This window comes from Myotis daubentonii, chromosome 14, assembly GCF_963259705.1.
Source record: "Myotis daubentonii chromosome 14, mMyoDau2.1, whole genome shotgun sequence".
Lineage (NCBI taxonomy): Eukaryota > Metazoa > Chordata > Mammalia > Chiroptera > Vespertilionidae > Myotis > Myotis daubentonii.
The window spans coordinates 18,178,606-18,197,456 of record NC_081853.1 but is presented as its reverse complement, the minus strand read 5'-3'; the positions used below and the strand labels follow the sequence as shown (position 1 = coordinate 18,197,456).

General features: G+C 39.5%; 1 pseudogene; it reads right to left on the bottom strand.

Annotated features, from left to right (window-relative positions):
- LOC132215396 (uncharacterized) overlaps positions 1-18,851 on the bottom strand; it is a 38,679-nt pseudogene that overhangs the window by 6,649 nt on the left and 13,179 nt on the right.

Below are 18,851 nucleotides of genomic sequence, written 5' to 3'. Positions count from 1 at the left end.
TATGTTTGACAGTTACTATGGCAATCAGGTTACGGTTACTATGACAATCAGGTTATGCTAGCTTAACTACACTTTTAGCCACAGAGGTCATGCCTCGGTCAAGCCTTGTCTAGTTCCACTTTGCTGCAAACTCTAATAAAGCCTTAAACCTTTCCTGAGCTTTGACCTTAAAACCTTCCAGGATTGACATAGGGTAGAGTCCAGGGCTTTGCCATGTCCTCTGGTCAGCTTAGACTTTGCCAGCAGCATGACGGTCCCCAACAAGACTCCTTGGTCTGGAGACTGTTGAGGGCTTCCCTGATACATTTTCTTAGGTTTCTCTCCCTGACTTCTACTTTCCTAATAGACCCCTGGTTTTCCTTCCTTGTTACTTCTGCTCATTTGTTTCCTCTTGATGGGACTTTTCCCCACCTCCTATAACATAATCCATCCTTCAAGGTGAGGCATGTTCCTATTGTAATGTACTCCTCGAATCACAGACGGATGCCTCAAGAATTAAAGAGTCACATTTACTGCAATCCGGGACTATGAGAGGCCATTCCCCAAATCTCATAGTGATAAGATGGCCGCAATACCAGATTTATATAGGCAAAGATCACAAAGGTATTGATTACATCCCAGGGTTTGGAATGAGGAACCTGATTTGCAAAAAGCAGTTTACAGAAGCAAAGCGGCATGTTATCTAAATTATAGTTTTGGGTTTCTGGATCACTGAATTGACAGAAACACATTATCTAGAGCCCTCGGGTCTGGAATGAGGAACCTGGTTTGCAAAAAAGCAGTTTACAGAAGCAGAAGCAGCATGTTAATCTAAATCACAGTTTTGGGTCCCCAGAACACTGAGTCAACAGGGACATGTTAACTGGAGCCCTCTGACCTTGGGATAATTGTGCTGTCCTTCCCAGGTAAAGGAAAATGTGCTTTCTAAGACCAGAATGACCAAACCCATGGGATATTCACATTACAATCAATAGAGTATTTAATCGAAGGGGATAATTTATATAATTCAGAAAATCAAAATAACTTTTCTATTATTTTAGCAAACAAATAAATACAGAAACCAAACAGTAGGGTTAAAGTTAAACTATAGTTTCTACCTGAGATGATTGCTACCATACTTCACTATCAAATGAAATAATGAATGTAAATGACTTTAGAATTTGAAAAAAATATTACGTAATTAGTAGCAAGATGGGGTTGGGAACAAAGATGACATTTCCCCTCTTTCCCTAACCTTTAATGTAAAGAACGGCATGCTAGCTACTTGCCACATATGGCTGTTGAGCAGCCTCAGTGTGGCCAGTTTGATTGAGATACGCTGTATGCACAAAATACATGCTAGATTACAATGCTCTAGAATAAAAAAAAAGTAAAGTATCTCAATTTTTATATTGATTATGTAATGAAATAATATTTGGATATCGGATTAAAATATTTTATTAAAAGTAATTTTGCTTGTTTCTTTTTACTTTTTTAACGTGAGTGCCAAAAAATTTTAAATTACATATTTGGCTCAAATTTATGATCCATATTTGGATCACATTTATGGTTCACATTATGTTTCTTTTGGACACGGCTGATCTAGAATGAAGACATTGATGGCCTGGCACAGGAAAGGCACTCAGTAAATATCTGTTGAATAGATGAATGAATGAATGTTCTCAATAATGGATGGGTAATCGGTTTCACTATGTCCTAGGCCTAGGCACTGTTCTGAGCACATTACACTTGTTAGTTTATTTATTCCTTACAACAACAATAGTTAATATTTATATAGCACTTATCCTGTACCAGGAAATGTTCTCAGTGCTTTCCATGTATTAATTCATTAAACCTCAGCCTTATGAACGAGGGTCTACGATTCTCATTTTACAGATGAGGAAATTGAGTCATAAAGAGTTCTAGTGTCCTGCCCAAGGTCATATAGCTAGTAAGCAGAACTGAGATTAAGACGAAAGAGTTTGGCTCAACAGTTTGTGCTGTTAACTCCTGTGCTGGGCTGCCTCTCCACACTAAGCAGAGGCATTGAAATAGGGGGTGTAATCCAATGTGGAAGTCACAGTATAGAAGGGGAGGTGGTTTCTGGATGCTGTTTGAATGTACCTCAGTTTTCTCAAAGTTGCAAAATAGCTCCCCACATTTATTCTTTCCTGGATAAGATCCCCCTAAGGCAGTGGTCGGCAAACTGCGGCTCGCGGCTCGCGAGCCACACGCGGCTCTTTGGCCCCTTGAGTGTGGCTCTTCCTAAGCCTTAGGAGTACCCTAATTAAGTTAATAACAGTGTACCTACCTATATAGTTTAAGTTTAAAAAAATTGGCTCTCAAAAGAAATTTCAATCGTTGTACTGTTGATATTTGGCTCTGTTGACTAATGAGTTTGCAGACCACTGCTAAGCATCTGGTTAAAAAGAAACAACAGACCTAAAAACTGAGTCACTTTTGCTAAGCACCACCAAGACTTAATACCTCACCTAATTGCAGTTTCAGCTTCTCCCAAGAGTGGACTTGTAAACCAATCAGCCTGGAATTTCCTGGTCAGTACTAATGACATGATCTGCCAGAAAAGACCCTTTGCCTTCCCCTAAGCACCCTCCTAGTTGCTAGATGGGATGCTGCCCAATTCATGAGTCCTTTAATAAAAGCAACCAGATCTTCAAATTTACTCTGTTGAGGTTTGTTCTTTCACAAAATCGATGATCTCAAAATCAATTATCTTCCCATCTCTGGGCCAATCCCCTGGGCAGAGGGACGGGTGATTCTGAATGACAGCTACTTCTGGAGCCGGAGCCAGAGCCAGTCCCACTTAAAAGCAAGCCACGTGGCTTGGGAGGTGGAGGGAAAGTGGTGGGGGGGTGGGGGTGGGGGTGGGGGGGTGTATACCACAGATAGTGATTACATAAAAACAACAAGATGCCCTCAGTACTGCCTTTAGGGAATATAAAAAACAGATGGTACTTATATTCTTTATTAACCTTTTATGTGTTTGTTCTTGTAGTTATTGCCTTTGTAGTCCTAATTTTATCTAGGCTCAGAAATCTTAGCTCTTTAATTGCCTCATTTTTCTACCTTATACTCTTTATTGCTGCTTTTCACAGTAATTTTTTTATTTTATTTTAAGTTATGCAGTCCCAGACTGGACATGCTGTGCAAATCAGGGGCTTTTTTGAACCAATAAGCATCCGCCCTTCAGGTGAACTGATGGTTATATTTCTACAAGTCACTTTCTTAAACTACTTTTCTGTATCAAACTCATTTTCTGCATCAAACTCATTTTCTGCATCAAAATGGGGAAATTTTCATAAAAATTCACAGTGCTACCTTCCTGGGAGAATTTGATTGACTAAAAAGTTTGTGTCTCACAAAGTAAGTTCATTATCACTTTCATTAGTGAGCCTGTGTGGTTAAACAGTCTTATCTTTAAATGAAGGAAAATATAGATTCAATTTTGTGGTTCCATTACAGGAAATGAAACACTATTCCAATTATAATTTCTAATCTTTTAAATGCATCCCAGTTTTAGCAATCTTGGTAACTGTAATGGAAACTGTTATAGTGATAAATGGAGGGGAATGCTTGTCCAGATTTGTAAAGCCGTCAGAGATTTAGGTATTAGTTGCCTTCTATGCCAGAGGCACTGACTGATCATTTGAAGCAAATATTTAATATTTTTAGAATTGCACGCTACAGTACAAAAAGTATTTCTTTCTAAGTCTTATTGTTAGCAGACAGGTCTGCTTCAGGCTGGTCTGTAGTGTGTGGATTGTTGACTTCATGTAGGGAAGATTTCACAACACAAGTCCAGATGGGTTGGAGAGTATGTTTATTAATGAAACAAAGGAGGAAATTGGGGTAGAAGAAACAACAGGGAGAGCCTAGGTAGTGCTCTGCTTTGGTTCTCTAGAAATGATTGGGGAAAGAAGTGAGCCAAGGTGGGGCTGCTATGAGCTCACTGGGAAGTGAAGGTCACAGTGACAGAGGTGAGCCAGGGCAGGGCTGCTGTAGCTCACTGGGAAGTCAGAGCAAAGGGGGCCTTGGAGATAGGATCAGGGGGTGAGCCCCGGTTGAGCTGCCATGGCCCACTACTCCCCTGGCTGCAAGTCTCGTAGGGACCCTTAAAAATAAAAATTTCATGCCCAGGAAGGGGCATGAACATGCTCTGGAGCGAGTCCACATTCTTCGTCCTGAGGACTTTATATCCATTTGTTTTTCTGCAGGCGAGCATTTTTTAAAAAACGTATTTTTATTGATTTCAGAGAGGAAGGGAGAAGGAGAGAAAGATAGAAACATCAATCATGAGAGAGAATCGTTGATCCGCTGCCTCCTACTGCAGGCGAGAATCTTAGGGAGGTTTCAGGAGAATATTCATCAGCTTTCTAGGTGCATGTTAAATAGCTGATGTATTAAAATGAGTGACTAGGGGAGTTTCGGATTATTCTTTGGTCTGTTTTATTATTTTACTTTTACCTGTCGGCTTTAATGGGGTTTTTGTTATTTGTTCCCTAACTTCATCTGTCCTTGGGTTTAGCTGGCACAAATGTCATTAATTGGGTCTTTTTCCTTCTATTTTCCCAGGCCCAGGTGATTTAGGCTATGCATTTTCTGATTAGGGAGGAGAGGTATAAACCATTTGTTCTCAAGTGTCCTTGGTTGGGGAAGATATGGTCTTGCACTTCACAGGCTGGCTGCAAGCTGCCCAAACTACTTGGCCTTTTAAATATTTTTGTCTCAATTTCCCCTTCCCACTTGCCCAGGGATTTTCCTAGCTTCTTACTGTCCTGCCACATTATCTCTAGATCCCTAAAATGGAGTAAAGAAATATAATAGTGCACAGCCTATTACTGTGTTTATAATTCTCAAAATAATATTGATTTTTATATTTTGAAAAATTAAGAGTATAGATATGTGTCCATTGATTTTAAGGAACATGTGATTTATTATTCTTATTCACAACATGGTTTGGAGCAGAGCATTTGATAGTCCTTAGATATTTTTGTTTGTTTTAAGGGGATTCCTGTATATAATAATCAAAATCAAAAGATACAAATGGATATTATATGAAGAGCAAGTCTCCTATGTTCCCCTGGTCCCCAGGATTCTAACTTTTGATCCCCTAGCTTATAAAGGCTGATATAAGCACTGTATGGCAAATTCCTTTTGGGCAATAGTAGCCTCATTCCTTTTGGGCAGCGGTAGCCTCAATGACAGGCTCACCTATCTGAAGTAATATCTTCTCTTGGATCTTGGCCAAACAATTTCTCACTATCTCTTTAATGTGTGTTTTTTTTTCTTTTTAACATTAATCACTACCTGAGGATATTTTTTTCATTGATTTTTAGAGATAGTGGAAGGGAGGAGGAGAGAAAGAGAGAGAAACACCAATGTGAAACACATGGATTGGTTGCCTCCCCTGCAACTGGGGGGCTGGGAGTTGAAAGTACAACCCAGGTACGTGCCTTTGACTAGACATTGAATCCATGACCCTTAGGTCAGCAGGCAGATGCTCTAACCACTGAGCAAATGGCCAGGGCTCTTTAATGTTTTTAAAACATTTTCTCCATTATTTTTTTAAAAAATTGTTCCTTGTTATTTATTTATTTTTAAAATATGTTTTTATTGATTTCAGAGAGAGGAAGGGAGAGAGAGATAAAAACACCAATGGTAAGAGAGAAGCATGTATCAGTGGCCTCTTGCATTCCCCCTGCTGGGGATCGAGCCTGAAGCCCAGGCATGTGCCCTAACCAGGAATCGAACTGTGATTTCCTGGTTCATGGATCAATGCTCTACCACTGAGCCACACCAGCAGGGCCACTCTCCCCATTATTTTGTCCAGATTTTTTTAGTTGTCCTCAAAAGGAGATTTAGTACAAGTTATGTAATCCTTGGTAACAGAAGTGGAAGTGGATGTATTTACTTAATCAAATAAATATGACAATTTACATTAGGTCTTAGATTGAGCACTGTTTTGCCTTTGATTTTAAAACTTCTGTTATTTATGTATAAATAAAATTTCAGGAACAACTGCTGTTTTCCTAATATAGTCAAAAAACATTATTACTTATAAACAGAAAGGATCATTATAAGTAGTAAATTAAAATGTGTGGTTAATTAAAAATCATTTATTTTGCCAATAAACATTCTGCTTTTAATCTTTCTACAACCCCAAACAGATGAATAAACCTTACTTTGGTGTGACATTCTCGGTCCTTTTAAAAATATATTTTTAATTTATTTCAGAGAGAGGAAAAGAGAAGGAGAGATAGAAACATTTATGAGAAACAGTGATTGGCTGCCTCCACGGCCCCTGCTGGGGACGGAGCCAGTAACCCCTCGCATGTGCCCTGACCAGGAGTCAAACCAGTGATCTCCTGGTCCATGGGGCAACACCCAACCAACTGAGCCACTCTTGGTCCTTTTAATGGTAGGTTTGATGCAAACAGGTTTATTTTATAGTATCTTAGGGAAAAGAACCTTCTGGCCAGTGAATACTATTCCTTGGAAAGATCGTTAACTAGACTCAAAAGGATAGGGAGGTTGCTATGGCCTCACCTAGATAGTTAGGCAGTCTGTCGCTAATGCCTCAGCATCACTTTATTTTTTCTTACTAATTATATAATGCAAGGAGCTTGGTTAATATCACCCAAGGTCAAATATGGTTCTCATTTTTAAAATATACTCTTTCATAATTATCAGTAATTCACCTTTTTTGTTATAAAACTTGAACTTATTATTATTATTTTTACAAAGAGAGGAAGGTGAGAGAGATTTATTGTTCCACTTATTTACGCGTTCATTGGTTCATTGCTTGCTACTTGTATACTTGTATGTGCTCTGATCAGAGAGCAAACATGCAACTTTGGCATATGGGGATGACACTCGAACCAACTGAACTCTACCCAGCCAGCGCTTGAACTTAATTTTTTAAAAATATATTTTATTGATTTTTTACAGAGAGGAAGGGAGAAGGATAGAGAGTTAGAAACATCGATGAGAGAGAAACATTGATCTGCTGCCTCCCACACACTCCCCACTGGGGATGTGCCCGCAACCAAGGTACATGCCCTCGACTGGAATCGAACCTGGGACCCTTGAGTCCACAGGCCGACGCTCTATCCACTGAGCCAGACCAGGTAGGGCTGAACTTAATTTTTGATGGGAAGTATGAAACAGAGACTGAAAATGGAACGAACCTGGCAACAGGAAAACTGCTCTTGCTGTTATTTTCTCTTTTCGTTTTGGACGTATTTAGCTAGTTCTGGGTGGTGCCCAGTCCTTCACATTCAGACTGAGACATTTCACAAGTGTGTTGGAGACCATATGTGCAGAAAAGGGGGAAAGCCAGTGGGGATGGACATAGTCACCTCGGGTTGCTGACCGGATTGGTTTCTTCAGTTTCTGTGCCATAGTAAGCTGACTGGCAAGGGAGGGGAGCGGAGATAGAGGCTGCCAGCAGGGCTGGCACACAAGACAGGAGGCTGCTGCTCAGGCCTATTGCTGCAGTGGTGGCGGCAGCATACACCGTTCACACCGGGACTTACCGGGCTGTCTGGGAGCTAAGCTTGGGACTGTTCCTGCATGAGGAAGCCACCCAGAACATAGCTCTCACCATTTCAACGGAGTCACAATTTTTAGAAATGCAAAATCCCCAAGAATCCCTGCTAAATTACATTCTCCATCATAAACCTTGAAAATGTTCATATCCCTAACCCAGCATTTCCATTTTTAGACTTCATTCTAAAGAAACAATGAGGGCCCTGGCCAGTGTGGCTCAGTTGGTTGGGCATCATCCCATGCACCAAAAGGTTGCTGGTTCGATGCCCGGATTGCAGGCTGAATTCCCAGTAAATTCTTTAAAATATTTTTTTAAAATATATTTTATTGATTTTTTACAGGAAGGAAGGGAGAGAGATAGTTAGAAACATCGATCAGCTGCCTCCTGCACATCTCCTACTGGGGATGTGACCACAACCAAGGTACATGCCCTTGACTGGAATCGAACCTGGGACCTTTCAGTCCGCAGGCCGACGCTCTATCCACTGAGCCAAACCGGTTTTGGCTAAAATATTTTTTTGTTTCTAGCAGAAGTAGGGGATGTGCAGGAGGCAGCCAGTCGATGTTCCCCACATCAATGTTTCTCTCTCTCCCTCTCGTTTCCTCTCTAAAAATCAATACAAATATTAAAAGAAAAAAAGACACAATGAGAGACCTTCAGATTTATGTGCAAGGATATTTACCCCATTGTTGGAATGAAAAAAAAAAAAGAAAGCCATATAACTGCAACAATGGGAGACTGGCTAAAGTTTGGAATATAATAACATACTGTACATCAAAATAATGGAAAATCATTCATGACATATTAAGTAAAAAAAGCAGATTACAAAATAGTATGTGCAATATAATGCAAAAAAAAGAAATGTGTATATGTATATGGGAATACACTAAAAGTTGGGTTATGGGAGCTGTAATTTTTTTCTTTGTTCTCTTCTATAGTTCCCAAATAAATATGTAATCTTTTTGTAATTAGAAATAATTAAGTTACATTGGTTAGAACTGAGGGTTCATCTCTAGTTTCATTTTAATGGCATGGTAAATTCTTTAAAATATATTTTTTTTCTAGCAGAAGTAATAGGAAGTTAAAAACCCACGAGTTTACTCAGGTACTTGTTAAATTTTGGAGCACATTTTAAAGGCCATTTTACTTAATAAAGTTACTCTTGCTTTTCCTGATTGCTTCTAAACACGCAAGTACACACATGAGCACCCACCCAAGTGTATTAGTGTGTTTTGATTTTCCCTAAGTGTGAATAGAGTCTAGTAAGAACCAAGTAGACATATTTCCAAAGTCCTTGCCAGTGAGCTCAAAGTAATCCTGACTGTTGGTCAAACTGAAGACTTATATGTTCAAATATTGTGAATAATCCATTGGCAAAGTTACTGAATAAAAACATTCATTTTGAACATGTGCTTTTTTCAAAGAGTCTTATCATACTTCTAAATAAATTTTTTTAAAAAAGAGTTCAAATAGGGCTATGAACCTTTGTAGAGCTTTAGTCCTTTGGGTAGTTGACTGTCTATAGACAGTGGAATCATCTTACCAGTATTTTGTTTGTTTTTTTTTTTAAATATATTTTACTGACTTTTTACAGAGAGGAAGGGAGAGGGATAGAGAGTCAGAAACATCGATGAGAGAGAAGATTGATCAGCTGCCTCCTGCACACCACCTACTGGCGATGTGCCCGCAACCAAGGTACATGTCCTTGACCAGAATCGAACCTAGGACCCTTCAGTCTGCAGGCTGAGGCTCTAGCCACTGAGCCAAACCAGTTAGGGCATCTTACCAGTATTTTGAACATGCTGTAAAAAAATGGCCCGTGAACAAGAACAATTGATGGAATTTGATATGATGGCAAAGAACTTGAAACAAATCCTCAAAATAAATGAACAAAAAACAAACCCAAAGGTTGCTGTTTGATCTAATCTGCCTTCCAGTAATAGACTTTAGAGGGTATAAAAAATGCACTGTGGCAACTGAGTCTTATTTTTAGGGGATGCAGTCAGAGTTCAACTAATTGATTTTTGCCTCCCAGGTGGAAGGTCCTCTCTGGAAATCCCACGCAGAGAATCAATGCTGAAACTAAGTAATTTCTGAAACTAAGTAATTTCTTTTAAGAATGGATACAGCGAAATGCAAGAGATGAGCTGCCTTTGAAAACAGAATCGAGCACTGACAGGGTAGCTCAGTTGGTTAGAGTGTGTCTGGATACACCGAGATTGTGGGTTTGATCCCCAGGTAGGGCACATACAAGAATCAACCAATGAATGCATAAATAAGTGGAACAACACATGGATCTCTCTCTCTCTCTCTCTCTCTCTCTCTCTCTCTCTCTCTCTCTCTCTCTCTAAAATAAAAACAGTAGAAGAGGGCTGCAGAGGCTCTGGTTCATTTGGGAGATATGTCCACACAATGCCCACCAAGTGGCCTGGAATACCCTCTAAGGACAGTTTGTTTTCTTCAGCTCTCACTCCTAAATAAGCAATATTTCAGCTATAAGGATAAAGAAACTATTTTTGAAATCTAAGACTAGGGAGGAAAATGGCTTTCTTTAATCCTCAGGGTGATATGGGGTCTCTCTATGAGCTTGCCTAGTTTTTACAATATGAGCCAGAAAAAAAACCCCACACACAAAAAACAAAAAAGCACCTCTGGTTGCTTCAAGGTGTTCTCTTTTTTTATCCTTTTAAATAAGCTGTAGATTTCAGGAGAGAGCTTCAGAAAAGATTGGGGCACTTTTGTTCTGGGTCCTTCCTGGTAATTCAGTTAAACTTGACAAACACATATTAGGCTCGTACTGTATATGAGTCATGCTAGGCAATGGCACAGATAATAATAATAGCTAATATTTATTTAGTACTTTGTATGGGGTACTGACTTATGGTTTGTGATTAACAATTTTATTTTTGCCTCCCACCCCTCCTTTACATTTTGTTTGTGAAGTTCGTTCTATGTTCTTAAATGAAGACTGGGGCAAGCCTCATGACTTCTCTGACTTCTCATAGGGCACACACTCCGTCTCAATTTAATAATAACAAAGTCCAGTCTAAGTAATAGTAAAACTCCTGATCTCCATGCAAATTAAGGCTTCTCCTTTCCCCCTGTGAGGCTTGCTGTAGCAGGAAGTGTGTGTGACTAGACGAGTCCCTCTTCTTGCCCCCTTCCCCTACCCTGGGGTTTTTACTCCACGTGGCTCCTGGAGCTGGCTCCTGGAGCGGCTTACTGGTTTCTGACCCATCTGGGGTTGGGAGGGGAAGTTAAGGAGGCCAGAAAACCTCTTACCTCTGGTCCTTCATGGTCTGGGAGGGTGGTCTCTGTACTAAGAGTTTGCAGTTATCTGGAAATTCTCTCAGTTACTGGGCATCTGTCACAGTCCCCTTGGTAAGGCCAAAACACCTCTCTTCCTGGCCGCGGCTGGCTCACAGGTCCTTCCGCTGTTCCCGGTAATCCACGGTTTACCTCCAGCCTTTTCTGTTGAGGTCCCTCCGCCTTACCAGGCAGCCATCTAGACAGGACCAGGTCCACCCAATACCAGCTCCCTCTCACACCTTTTGCCTGACAGATGCTAGGCCTGCCAGCCATGGCCAATCCAGCACGATGCCTTCCTCCTGCTTTTAAGGCAACCATTCAAACCAACACTCACCTCTTATGTTTCCCAGGCAGGAGTCAGACAGCAGCCCCGGGTGTCTGTTATAGGGGCATTACCTTGAGGTAGAGGTGCACCGCTAGGCAAGTTATCCCAGAGGTCCCAGAATAGAACCACGCACAGATCAAACGGGAAGCTCCAATGACACGGCTTATTCAATTTAAAACACAAAGAAAAGCGAAAGGAAAGAGACGGGTAGGTTTATGAAAGTGTAGGACAGTATACAATGAATCCTTTGTTACTCGTTGGTCATATGTCTTTTCTTGCCCCAGGAGCCCCTGCCACATCAGCTTCCCCATTGATGTGTGGTTATAAGAACCAGACTCAGGCCCTGGCTGGGTAACTCGGTTGGTTGAAGTGTCATCCCAAGACTCCAAGGTTGTGGGTTCAATCTCCAGTCAGGGCATGTATAAGAGGCAACCAATGAGTGCATCTTTAAGTGGAACAAGTCAATGTTTCTCTCCCTCTCTCTCCCCACCCCCCTCTCTCAAATCAATAAATAATTTTTTTTAAAAAAAGAACCAGATTCAAACATAAGCAGAGTGGGTCAGCATATAGAAGGTGCTTACAGCCCACCAGGGAGGCACAGGGGCCTGGCCATTAGCCACAGCTGGCCAATGAGCATGTGGAGCAGCAATGGACTTAATGTGCATCTCTGGGTATGCACAGTGGGTTCATAATGGGTATCACAGGTGGATGAACAACTTAGGGATAACAGAGTTGTTCGTCTGGAGGTGGCTGATCCACTACCTACCTATGACTAGGTCTTTCCATCCTTTTCTATTCATGAGATAGACCCTTGTTCCGTCTTTTGAAAAAATCGTTTAATTCATTTATCCTTTTTATCTTTAACATGTCTTTAACATACTGTCTTTTTAACATCCATCATATTTGTATTTATTGTCTTCTATAACAGAATTGCATAGTCTTAAATAATACAATAAACACACATTACAGGCCTTCCAAAACTTCTGCATACGTATTCATCACTCTTGGTTTCTTAAAGCCTCTCTCTCATGAGAGGAAAGTAGTGACGCTCTCCACCCATCCTCCTTAGGGTTGGAATCACAGAATAACCATCTCCAAAGAAATCTTCTTAAAAGTTCTCCTAACTCTATCTACTCTTGAACCCTTCTGTATCCCCACGTGGAGAAGGGCCCAAGAGTTACGAAACTGGTTGTCAGATGGCTACTTGGAAAAGATTTATTCTGCTCAATTTTCTCTTTCAAAATGTTGCATGTATTTTATCCAGTTGCCTCAGTCAAAACTTCCATTTTAACATCCTGTCACGCATGTATTACTCCACTGAATCCCCATGACCCTCTAAGTTAGTCTGAGCATCATCTCCATTTTATAGATGAGGACATTGAGGCATAGGGAGATTTAGTAACTTGTTCACAGCTCACAAGTGGTAGAACTAGGATCGAAACCCAGGCAATCTGGCTGCAGAGTCCCTGATATTAAGAAACTTTCATTCTCCACAAGGTGTGTGTGTGGGCAGGGGGGATTGGTTGATGAAAGCACAGATGACATAAGACTGAAGTTCAAGTGCCATAAAAGAATCACATGCTAAATGCCCATGGATGTGGGTGGGGGAGGGAGAATGCATGCTACCTGGAGGGAAGCAGGAAAAGATTCCCTACAAGTGATAGTGGACATGCATCTTGTAAGATACGGAATATTTTGAGGGTAGCAGAAAAGAGCTAGAAATGAAATAAAATGAAGGATGTGTGATGGGATTGCATCTGTCATTCAGAAATCCTCTCACTTCAGCCAAATCCCCAGGTGATCACACATCTCACATCGAATAAGATTTATGATGGGATTAACTTGAATTGACTGACTTTCAAAGCATCCTGTTTCCATAGTTTATCTTATGAAAGACAATTGTTTTGTCATTGACTGAGATTTCTTGTCTACCTGTTAAATCCTAGCTGTTTATAGCAGCATTATTCATAATAACCAAAAAGTAAAAACAACTCAAATTTCCATCAACTGATGGATAAACCAAATGTGGTGTATCTATACAATGGAGTGAACTCCCTCAGCTTTTGTTTATCCAGGAATGCCTTCATTTCTCCCTCACTTTTGAAGGGCAGTTTTGCCAGGTACAAGATTCTGGATTGACACTGCACATTTTGAATATACCCTACAAATTATTCGTTATATGCTGAATGGCGTACACCCCCAAATTCATGTGTTAAAGATCTAATCCCCATGACCTCAGAATGTGACCTTCTTTGGACACAGAGTCCTTGTAGAGGTAATATTAAAAATGAGATCACTAGGGCGTGTCCTAATACAATATGACTGGTGTCTTGAGGAAAAGGGGACATTTGGGCACAGAGATGCACATAGAAGAAAGATTGTGTGGAGAGACACAGGATGAAGACAGCCACCTACAAGTCAAGGAGGAAGACGCGGATCAGATTCTTCTCTCAGAGCTCTCAGAAGGAACCAACCAGCTGACACCTCACTTTTTTGGACTTTGACATTCCAGAACTGTGAGACAATACATTTCTATTGTTCAAGCCCAGTTTCTGGTACTTTGTTACAGCAGCTGTAGCAAACTAATATATTACTTGCATGATTGTTTTGAAGCCAACAACTATCTAACAAAGCGACAGAAGATTACAGAAGTTGAAATATTTTGGGACTATTTTAATTTCGCCATTTTTAAAGTTCACAAGAATTTATAGATTATTTCTATGCCAGACACCTTTTCTCAGCGATCTGATTTTACGCAAAGAGGAACTAAACATTGCACTTGCTTCATTTCTTCCCTTTATTTAAAAAGAGCCCTGTGATGTGATGCTGTATTTTGCTCAAAGGGAAGCTCACTTTTGATGTTGTTCTACTTAGGACTCATCAAAGGTTTCGGAGCATCTCCTTCATGGTTCTCGGCAGAATCGCCTGCAACAGAGCCAGCGAAGCCAGCAGCCTCACCGTGCCTCGCAGGCTGATTTGCAGCTTGCTGAATATAGCTACATTGAAAATTGCCCTATTTGAAAGGAAATGGATGCCATCATTCCCTCCAGAACATCAAAAGCTACAGGAAAGATAGCTTACAAAATACAATGACTGCCTAGAAAACCACCTGTAGGAAAGGCAGCCAGTGCAACCTGCTGGATCTTAATCATTTACATGGCAGGTTCGCTATGGAATCATTTCACGTTAAAAGCCTCTTTTACATTTCACAGCCCGTGTGGTAACATGCATAAACCAAGAAAGAGAGAGGCCTCCCAGCCTTGTGGAATCTCTCTGTGAGACTTTTATGAAACTGTGACCCATCTTTTACTATATTCCTCAGGGAAGAACAGATGCAGCAGGCCTAGAAGAAAGTAGCTGGTTCCAACTGATGACATGACTCACTTGGTTGGCCGTGGCAGTGAACTTTCAACTCTCCTATTCCCAGTTTGTTTGTTTTTTCATAGACTTGGGCCTCCAAAATCTTTTGGTATAGTAGCGTCTTCTGAATTCCTACATTAATCCAGAGATATGTGCTTTTATGAGGATGGGGGTAGGTGGGCCTGTCAGATCCTTTCAAAGTTACCAAGGTGATCAGAGCTGCAGAGGGAGCTTTCTTCGTGGGAGGACTTGACGTTTTTGTGCAGTGACTCTAGCACTAGATTTAGGCTCTGGAAGATGAATGCTATTTCACATTGAATGACTGGAGGGATACAGATACAGGCTGTCATCTCCTGGGAGGGCATGGAATAGGATTAGGAGGCAGATAGGGGAACTTTCACATTTTATCCTATATGCTTCCATTTGATTTGATTTATTTATTTATTTTTGCAAAGTAAGACATATTTGTATTATGTCATTTAAAATCAAATGAAGGTAAAAATATAAATCTTGAACTGAAATGAAAACAATACTTGGGTAATTAACACCAAACATTTTGAATGCTTTTTGGGAAAATGGTAAGAGGGTGTGGGCTGATTAACAGAAGCATAATTTTCTTTCCTCCTTCCTGACACTCATGTTACACTTTTTAAAATGCTGTCCCACAATCCATAAAAAAAAAACGGTAGCCTGCATTTACTAGGCATTATTAACCTAATGTATCGGGCACCGTGTAAAGCGTATTACTAATATCTTCACCTTTAATCCTCACCAGAATATAAAGGACAAAAAAAGGGGTGAATGTTAGAGAGTTATCCACATAGGTACCATCTACAGCATCAAAAGCATTATTCTTAGGAATACGCTGTAAATACTGAACTCCACAAGACATCATTTGGAGATACTGTCTTTTCATTGGATTTACTAGCAACTTGATGAACTGTTCAAACACAGTAAACATAATTATCTTCTCTTTCAGTCATCCTGTTGCTGCTAGAAAATGCATCTGTGGTGGTCACCTTGTGCTGTCTCTCAATATCCCTATAGAGACAGCTGATGTTGTGGAATCAAGGCTAGAAGGTTATATCCCAGCTAGAAGAAACAAAATGTTAATATCCATCCAGAAGTGAATTTAGTAATATATGATATTCTGAAAGAGACTGGGCTATTCCACATAGTAAATCCTTGAGATAGCTGATGTTCAAGCATCAGAACTTTTAATGATTTATTCTTTCTATTGGCAGTCTTTCAAAGTTATTTATCTTGCCTTGTGGTAAACAGTATACTACTTGTAACTTAATCTTGATAACCAAACTTATCATTATGAACATCCATACTGTTCCGTGCTAGAATGTGAAATAATGCAATTAATTTAGAGGGCTCTTTTAATGTATACCTCTGATTGGATATGATTCTTTTCAAAACAGTTATCTTGTGAGGTTTTATACTATTCTAACAATGCTGGTACTATGTACAACACATTTGAAACTCTTCCTTAGGAATGTTCTATTTAGACTTAGTCATATTACTTTAGATTTCCTTACTGGTGGAATGATCTCATTTTTTGAAGGTAAATTTGATTCTTGGAAATACCTTGTAGTCTCCTAAATGAAGTCTAAATTAACATCTGGGCTTAGAGAAAAACCCGTGATTACTGAGGAAGGAATGCAATGTCACTTGCTTTAGGTCTTTGTATTTTCACTTGCCTTCACCTTTGATATCTGCATTTGAGATCTTGTCTTTCATTGAAAAAAGTAGATACATATTCTTACATGCTAGAACAGAAGAATAATTCATGTTTATAATGATAAGCCAGGTGTGGAACTTTGAAGAAATAGATGAGTAGAAAATATTTAGAAGGTTTTGCTGGGTGTTGTGTGACATAAGCTATCCCTCCCAAAAGGCCTTCAATAAAGACTCATACAAGCTTTCAACATTTTATGACGAAGTTTTTTTCAAATATCCAGAGAAATTAAAGAACTTTATAGCAAACACACGTATCTTACCTCCTAGTTTCAAATGTGTGTGTTTTTTAAAATTATACTTGCTTTATCTCTTTATCAGTCCATCCCTACAGCCATCCATCAGTATTTCATTTTTTTGGATTAATTTAAAACTTCCCACTTTGCTTTTGTTTTTCAAATATCCTTTACATTTCTATATACATTGTATCTTATTAAGTTTTATGTTGCAATTACAGTTTACATTCAATATTATTTTGTGTTAATTTCAGTATATAGCATAGTGGTTAGAGACAATCGTATACTTTATAAAGCATTTCTATAAACATTTTTTAATCAGTTTGCCAAGTTCTACAAAATAGCTTACCAGAATTAAAACTGAAATTGTGTTAAATGTATAGATCAATGAGAGAATTCACATGCTAATAATATTGAGTCATCCAATTCATGAACACGGTATGTGTCTTCAATCATTTAGATTTTTAAATTTGCTCAGAATGTTTCATGGTTTTAGGTATAGAGGTCTTACATGTGTTTTGTTAAATTTAACACTAAGTATCTTTTTCATAGTATTGGTAATGGAATTGTTTTAAATTTTTATTTTCCAATTGTTTGCTCTTCTGTATGAAAATATAATTAAGTTTTGTACATTAACCTTGTATCCTGCAGTCTTACTAAATTCACTTATTCATTCTAGTGATTGTTTTGTAGATTCTATAGGATTTTCTATGTAAATGTAGGGAAAGAAAAAACTTCCTTCTACCTCTTCGGTCCTGTGGTGAACCTAAGAATTAAATGAGATGAGAACAGATGAACAGGAGAAAAATGTAAACCCTTTATTTTATATGTTTACATGTCCACAGGAGTCTTCAGAGGAAAATGAAGACCCGAAGGAGCCATTAGATCCCAAAGCTTATATATCTTTTAAACAAGAACATTAAATTGTGGGGATGTAATAAGACAAAGGGGCTTGGTCAAGGGGCAGTAGATTGTGGAACGGTGATAGGGAATATTTGGGGGAAACTAATGGAAGATAAAAGTTATTTTAGTAGGTTTTTGTACAGGCCCATTTCTTGTTACCAAACTGAACTGGTGGGCTCCCTGGCATCTTGCACAGAAACCCAAAGCCTGAGGCAACAGGTTTTTCCGCAGAGAAAGGTGTATTTGTCAGGCAGCCAGACAAGGAGCCTGGAGTTCAAACTCAATCTATGCCTCTGAATTTATTTTTTCTTGCCTCATTACACTGGCTATGACCTCTGGTACATTGGTGAGAGGGGTCACCTGTACACAATCTTAGCATTCAATATTTCACTATCTGGTCTGATGTTAACTGTAGGCTTTTCATAGATGCTCTATTAGATTGAGAGTTTCTTTCTATTCCTAGTTTTCTGAAAGTTTATAAAAAAATCATAAATTGGATGTTGTCAAGTGCTTTTCCTACATTTATTAAAATGGTTATGTGGATTTTTCTCCTTTATTGCCTTCAGATTGTGAGTTACATTGATTAATTTTTATATGTTAGGAGAATCTTGCATCTTGAGATAATTCACCCTTGACCATGATCTATTATTCTTTCATGTATTTTCTTACTCAAATATTTCATACAATTCACAAGTCTATTCTTCAGCTTTTGAGGGTGATGTTTCTGTTTTTATAAAAAGTTAAAAGGCTCAGTTGAGTAGTTTGGGCATGGCAAAAATTACTGAGGAAGATTTTAAAAAAGAAAAACTACCCTGAGAACTTAAAGCCAGAACCCGGGCAAGAAAGACTATGGGAGTGTATGATATAATAAAAAATAAATATTCTGCCTTAGTCCCTAGTTCCTGACACACAGCTCCTAAAGCTCTTGGAAATTCTGGAGTGATGAGAGTGTCTTTTGTTTGCTAATTTATGGCTGGGGGCTCCTAGATGGCTTCAGGGTAGGAAATGGTAACCACACAGGAAAGCCTGAAGCATGATTAGAGGTTTGGAGGTTCCAGCCCACTTCCAGACCTCTGGGAGAGTGAGAGGGGCAGGAGGGTGTTACTCATTGATGGCCAATGATTTAATCAATCACGCCTATACAATGGGACCACCATCAAACTCTCTATACATGATGGGGTTCAGAGAGCCTCTGGATTGGTTAATGCATCCATGTACAGGGAGGGTGATGCACCCCACCTCCATGGGACAGAAGCTTATGTACTCCAGAGCCCTTCCAGACCTCGTCTTAGGTACCTTTTTATCTGACTGTTCATTTGTATTCTTTATAATAGCCTTTGTAATACACTGGTCATAGTAAGTAAAGTGCCTTTCTGAGTTTGGTCGTTCTGGTGAATGATTGAGACTGAGGGAGTTGTGAGAACCC